Source organism: Mauremys mutica, chromosome 2 (genome assembly GCF_020497125.1).
Source record: "Mauremys mutica isolate MM-2020 ecotype Southern chromosome 2, ASM2049712v1, whole genome shotgun sequence".
NCBI lineage: Eukaryota > Metazoa > Chordata > Testudines > Geoemydidae > Mauremys > Mauremys mutica.
In genome coordinates this window covers 294,446,179-294,453,840 of record NC_059073.1, presented here as the reverse complement: position 1 = coordinate 294,453,840, position 7,662 = coordinate 294,446,179, and positions in this window count along the sequence as shown.

The following is a 7,662-nucleotide window of genomic DNA, read 5'->3' as shown; positions in this document are numbered from 1 at the left end:
TGTAAGTTATGTCGCTCAGGTGGGTGACTAATTTCACACGACTGACCAACAAACCTTATGTCGACTTAAGCTGTAGTATAGCCATAGTGTCAGTGCAGCTGTGCAGAATACCCACTTGGAAGTCTTTGTAACATTCAATAAACGCTATAGGAAGAACCTTATCTTCAGCAGATAAGGTGACAGGTGACTTAAGGCCATTTCATGTCTTCTGCTCTGCCATTCTGTCTTTGGTCTTCAGATTTTCTGTCAGTAAATTTTGTGACATTGTTGGAAGTGTTTGGGACAGTGTCTGTAGCCTCCTTTTTTTTTTCAGTGAATGGATGGGTCTCCTTTCTTAGATTTCTGCTTTAATCCAATTAAGCCAAAATCGTTGGCAAGTGGTCTTTGAAAAAGATCATTTTTTAAATGGTAATGCTGTTCTGCAGGACCGTTATCTCAATTCAAACACTCACCCTTTGCTTACTGTTTAAGTGGGAAGAGTTTTCATTCAAGGCTTAGTTTATGTGCGTGGTCACATTGTAAAGTTAATTGCAAACCTAAGATGAAGTTTCAGCTTTGGAAGCCTGAAGGGTTGGTTTGTTTGTTTGTTTGGGGGTTTTTTTGGGTGTTGGGGCGGGGGAGGAAGGGGATGGGGCAGGGAGAAGGGTCAGTGACCGAAAAAAGGAAAATTCTCAACTGCCATTGGCTGCCATCTGTTTGTTCGCAGATAGAGTGCCAGTGGAATAGGTCCTCATAAAAGAATGATCAGATCATTCATTTCACATGCTAATAATCTGAAATTGATGACTACTGTTCTTCATGTGCAAAATTCCATTGAAGTCTGTGGAAAAGAAACTATAGATTCTGAGCCTCCCCAAACACACACACGTGTATCATGAGAAAAGCAGTTTTGATTTTTAGATAAGTGGTTTTAGTGATGTGAAAAAAAAGACCCTATATGATATTTACAAAAGGCCCCTTCCAAAAAGGGAGACATGCATTGAATAAGTTAAATGAACACTATTGGGTTAAATTTGGCCCCAAATATAGGTTTCTAATAGCTTTTCTTCAGAAGCAGCTTTTTCAAAACTGAAGACCAAACAGAAATGTTTCAATAACGTTTTAGAAAATTCCAGTGGAGGTAGTTCTTATAAACAAAGAGCAGTGATTCTCAAGCTTTGGTACTGGTGACCCCTTTCACATAGCAAGCCCCCCGCCCCCGTATAAATTAAAAACATTTAAAATATATTTAACACCATTATAAATGCTGGAGGCAAAGCAGGGTTTGCGGTGAAGGCTGGCTGACAGCTTGAGACTCCCCCACATCATAGCCTCACGACCCCCTAAGGGGTCGCAACCCCCAGTTTGAGAACCCCTGACAAAGAACCTCTGCAAAATTTGTGGCCTAAACACTGCAGTGTTGTGCCAATGAATAAGAATCAGAAAATGAAGCTAGTAAAAAACAAAGTGAAACTGATCTACAGCTGCTATCCAAGTTAAAAAAATAAATATGAATTGTGCCAACCAGACTTTTAAAGGCCTTTCAATTTTTTCAATTTGATAATAGATTTTTAAAATGTTTTTATATTGCTACATATTTAACCTGATAAGCAGTTTTTAAATAGTTTTTTTCTAATTTGCATCTTATCAAGTGTCTAATTAGAATGTGTAGGCTGCTTTAAAGTACTAATACTGTAAGTACAGTGAAACCCCTTTATAACGCGATGTTTGGGGTCCAAAAAATTCCATGGCGATAAATGCAGGGTCGCGGTATAGCGGGGTTTCAAGCTGGTCAGTTTAAGTCAGTGGTCCCCAACGCGGAGCATTGATGTGCGCCGCCTAGTGCCTACTGCCCCTAGTGCCTAGTGCCTGAGCAGGGGAGAGAAGCCGCGGCCCCGTGCCTACTGGGGACAGAGAGCACCGGCGCCCACAGCCCTGGAGTTCTCTATCCCCAGCAGGCGCGGGGCCACGGCTTCTGTCCAAACGGACCATGAAATCTGGTCTTTTGTGTACTTTTATCCTAGTCTATACAGATTTCATGGGGGAGACCAGTGTTTCTCAAATTGAGGGTCCTTACTTCTGTGCTGCCTTCAGAGCTGGGCTTCCAGCTAGCAGCTGCCACTCCCCGGCCTCCCAGCTTGAAGGCGGCGCCGTCAACACCAGCAGCACAGTGGTAAGGGTAGCAGCACCGCAACCCCCCACCCCTCCACAGTAACTTTGTGACCCCCCCACACACACAATACCTTTTTGGATCAGGACCCCTACAATTACAACACTGTGACATTTCAGATTTAAATAGCTGAAATCATGACATTTATGGTTTTTAAAAGCCTATGACTGTAAAATTGACCAAAATGGACCATAGGTCCCTACCAATAATATTACATAGAGCAAGATTGACACCTGGTGGCCAGTTGTGACCTTAAAGGGACACTGTCATATAGTTTAATATTTTCAGCCTAAACTGCCATAAATTAAGGGGGAAGTTACTTGGATTCTAAACTATCGCAGGCTCAATACTTGGGTAAACTCGAGTCAAGGATGAGAGTGCCTTACAATAAATTTGTAGTAATTAAAAATAACAAGTATTAAAAATACGGGAAATTCAAAGTTAAGTTAAACGTAAATTGCAACCCAACATTTATCAATTTGGAAATGTATAATTCAGGCTCTCAAACAACCTCAACTCTGCCTCTTCAGTGACTCTAGCCTCTAATCTTTCTTCCTGGAAAATGTGCCATTTTCAAGTCCTTCACATAAGAGTTTGCGAGATAAGATCTCCATACTGAACTGGTGTTTTGATCAAGGGCTTTTTGTACTGGCTCCAGGACAATTTGTAAAAGCCAGTGTATTATTGGTTTAATGAACAGACCACTGCTATCCCTTTGCAACTTTTTTCCCTTCGAGTGGTTATCCATTTCCACAGTTTGCTGACGGTGTGCAATGTACCCCATTCACCCATGTTCAGAGTCTCATGCACCTTGAGCGTCCTCATATCCTGCACCGAGGGCATAAAAGGGTGGAGCAGGCCAGCCACCACTCAGTTCCTCTCATGCCTCCTGGCTTTGAGATGAACATGGGCAGTGAGCAGTGCTAACAAAATACCTGGCTCTTTTTAAATCTGTGCAGCGTGTAGCTAGAGATAGCTAGTTGTTGCTCATTGGCATTTTGGTTTTTTAACCAGAATAGCTATTTCTTTCTGGTGTCTGGATGGCTTCTTTTAAGTCTCCTGGATTTACATACTGCCCATCAAACACGGGCACTATACCCTGGAATGTTTGGCATTTAAAATATGTATTTTGTCTGGGGGAATGTTCCTGGAAAATGTACTATTTGCAAGTCCTTCACTTGCAGGACCTGCAAATCTAGAGAAGCCCTGCTCCAGATGTACTTAATGGGTAAAGCAATGAGAGTAGCTTCAGGCCCTGGGTCAGATAACCATCCTGTAAATGCCTTCTCTGCTCCTTAGAGTGCTAGTACTGGGTCCCTCGCTTCCTGGGCCTCATCAGCAACATCCTGTTTCAAAATCTGGCATGTCGGACAAGAAGCTTTCTGTGAAAAAGGTACAGGGCACGGAAGAGTCCAGAGATGATCCCAGACTAAGATCTCCTCAAAGAGAAGGATGGAGAACTCCAAGCTTTTATGCAGACCCAGCTTATGCTTATGCTTATCTTATGTCCAGACAAAGTGTCTTTTGGACACATGCTGTGTTCCTACTGACAGTTGTCACAGACTTGCATCTGCACCAAGGCCGGCTCTAGCATTTTTGCCGCCCCAAGCAGCAAAAAATAATAATAAAAAAAAGCCGCGTTCGCGATTGGTGGCAGCTCTACCGCCGCTTCTTCTACGGCGGCAATTCAGCGGCAGGTCCTTCGCTCCGAGAGGGAGTGACGGCCTCACCGCCGAATTGCCGCCGAACTGCCGCACGTGCCACCGCTCTCTTCATTGGCTGTCCCAGGCACCTGCTTGCTACACTGGTGCCTGGAGCCGGCCCTGACCTTGCCTACTTTTCAAATGTTACGCTGTCTTTTATTTTGATCTTAACTCTGAATTACCTTGGTTTCTAATGCTTCATTTTGTTTGTTTTTGATAACTGCAGCATTATGAATTTTTAAAAAAACAACACTTACATGTACTGTCAACTTTACTCACAGAGTTTAATGATTTGTTTGGTTTGGTTACTGCCTGGGGATTTTCTTGATAATTTCTTTAAGACATTTTGAAATCTTTCCCATGCAAAGAAAGAAAGCTGGCAGAGAGCCCCCGGCGTTATGCAGAGAACAATGGGGGAGCTAAGAAACAGGGAACATTGTAGTACTTGAAGTATGATAGGGGTCCCTCAGGTTCTGTGGGTACCAGGAGAACTGGAGGTTCGGGTGGAGCTACTGAACTTTGCAGGCACTCTGAGTTGAGATTAGTGGAGAAACTCTGAGGGGTGCAGGAATGCCTGAGAACATGGGGAAGTTAGTCCAGCTGAATGTTTTGGCCTCTGCCAATTGCTGCAGCGCCACAATTTCCGTGTGCATTGGGTAGAACATTGTAGCTCATGCAAGTCATGGATTCCACGATTCTTCATATTTCTCTTTAGCTTAACTCTTTTCCCATCCCCTTTCTGCCCCTCCATACACACTTAGATTAAAGAAGTTATGTTGCCGTGGGGAAAGGCACCACCACATACGTCTTCTGGAGGTGTGATGGTTGTCACCTACCCTTTGCTGTCAGGGATTTTATCTATGCATGCAGATTCTGCTGCCTACTTAAGAATGTTAGAAAATGCTGCTGCTTGTTAGAAAATTCTGCTGCTTCCTACATCCTATATACAGGATGCTGAAGATTATACCATCATATGAATGGGGGTTAAGAATTTGCCTCTGCAGGGGTACGGTAATGGCTGTTCTTTGCTACCTCTGTAAGGACCCCATTGAGAGAAGGTCTTGGCTGGGAGTAGGTTGAGGCCAGGGACAATGAGTCAATCCAGGGTTATTACCATGTTTGTATACAGATGTTCAAGTAAGTTAACAATGAGACCTTTTGACCTGTGAATAGGCCCTCTCCACTTCACTGACGGATAGCAAAGTGCAGAGGAAAGATTGATTGGTTGCCACTTCTGATGTCACAATGATGCTACTTATGAATCACCTGAGTTACTGAGCAAATTGCACAGGAAAGATTGATTGGTTGGTTCTTCTGATGTCACAATGATGCTACTTGTAAATCACCTGAGTTACTGGTATAGCTCTGTCACCATAACCTCTAGATGTGACTGTTGAGAGCTTTTCTTATTATAGTCTAGCTTCTTTACATGAGTTTGAAATCCGATTGAATTGCAAATTATATTAGTAACTATGGAATATATGAAGAGTTTGGGGTCTTCTGTCATTGAAATAATCAAAGCCAAGAATAAGGTGAGAGAACAAGCAGTGAATTTTATTAATATTGTGATTTTTTTTTAAAAAACATTTCTCTGGCAAAGTAAGAAACTATTTTATGCAAAAAATTAATGTAATCTAAAGTGTAACTCTGCTAAACTTGGAAAGTAGATTCATTTATTATACTGTGAAACCGGGATTTTTAGTTCCACTTTAAATGCAAATGTCAACCTGTTGGGTGAAAACCAAATCCACTTCAATTTAGGCTTAAACAATTTATTTTAGCCTTTATTATATATGTTTTTAGACAATGCTACTATCACGTATGAATTACATAAACATGCAAAAAAGATAAGGCAAGACAAGGAAGTGCTCAAGTTATCTTTCTTGGGGACAGGGTGACTCTTTTCAAATCTCTGCTATGCTTGGCTATTTTTCCTCTGTCTCTTCTCCACTATTATGTCAAGCATCTAATTTTTTTTAATCCTCTGTTCTGTAACTTTGCGCAGACTCAGTAGAGGAAGCTACCTCATCCGTGTCTTTATCCATATATATTCTACTCTAACCCCCTAATTAAAAGATTCGCCTGCATAAATCACAATAACTAACCCAGATTAATACATTTTTTGCTTATCCTGCTAAAACGTACTTATAGCTGTGTAGTTCCCAACGCAGCTATTCCTTGCTGTCACGCTCCCTGGCTGCATGCAGTTGTACTTACATTACAATTGCAATTTTTATTCTTCGTACTCATCTGTTTCTGTGGCCTAGAGTTTTTACTTGTTAGCTGGTTGAATGGGCGGGTGCGGGATGAGGGATTATACCTGACTTGTACAATTTTGCTGCTTGTTAGAAAATTCTGCTGCTTTCTACATCCTATATACAGGATGCTGAAGGTTATACCATCATGTGAATGGGGGTTAAGAATTTGCCTCTGGAGAGGTACAATAATGGCTGTTCTTTGCTATCTCTGTGAGGACCCCATTGAGAGAAGGTCTTGGCTGGGAGTAGGTTGAAGCCAGGGACATTGAGTCAATCCAGGGTTATTACCATGTTTGTATACAGATGTTCAAGTAAGTTAACAATGAGACCTTTTGACCTGTGAATAGGCCCTCTCCACTTCACTGACTGATAGCAAAGTGCAGAGGAAAGATTGATTGGTTGCCACTTCTGATGTCACAATGATGCTACTTATGAATCACCTGAGTTACTGAGCAAACTGCACAGGAAAGATTGATTGGTTGGTACTTCTGATGTCACAATGATGCTATTTGTAAATCACCTGAGTTACTGGCATAGCTCTGTCACCATAACCTCTAGATGTGACTGTTGAGAGCTTTTCTTATTATAGTCTAGCTTCTTTACATGAGTTTGAAATCCGATTGAATTGCAAATTATATTAGTAACTATGGAATATATGAAGAGTTTGGGGTCTTCTGTCATTGAAATAATCAAAGCCAAGAATAAGGTGAGAGAACAAGCAGTGAATTTTATTAATATTGTGATTTAAAAAAAAAAACATTTCTCTGGCAAAGTAAGAAACTATTTTATGCAAAAAATTAATGTAATCTAAAGTGTAACTCTGCTAAACTTGGAAAGTAGATTCATTTATTATACTGTGAAACCGGGATTTTTAGTTCCACTTTAAATGCAAATGTCAACCTGTTGGGTGAAAACCAAATCCACTTCAATTTAGGCTTAAACAATTTATTTTAGCCTTTATTATATATGTTTTTAGACAATGCTACTATCACGTATGAATTACATAAACATGCAAAAAAAGATAAGGCAAGACAAGGAAGTACTCAGGTTATCTTTCTTGGGGACAGGGTGACTCTTTTCAAATCTCTGCTATGCTTGGCTATTTTTCCTCTGTCTCTTCTCCACTATTATGTCAAGCATCTAATTTATTTTAATCCTCTGTTCTGTAACTTTGCGCAGACTCAGTAGAGGAAGCTACCTCATCCGTGTCTTTATCCATATATATTCTACTCTAACCCCCTAATTAAAAGATTCGCCTGCATAAATCACAATAACTAACCCAGATTAATACATTTTTTGCTTATCCTGCTAAAACGTACTGCTAAACGTATCCTGCTAAAACGTATAGCTGTGTAGTTCCCAACGCAGCTATTCCTTGCTGTCACGCTCCCTGGCTGCATGCAGTTGTACTTACATTACAACTGCAATTTTTATTCTTCGTACTCATCTGTTTCTGTGGCCTTGAGTTTTTACTTGTTAGCTGATTGAATGGGCGGGTGGGGGATGAGGGGTTGTACCTGACTTGTACAATTTTGCTGCTTGTTAGAAAATT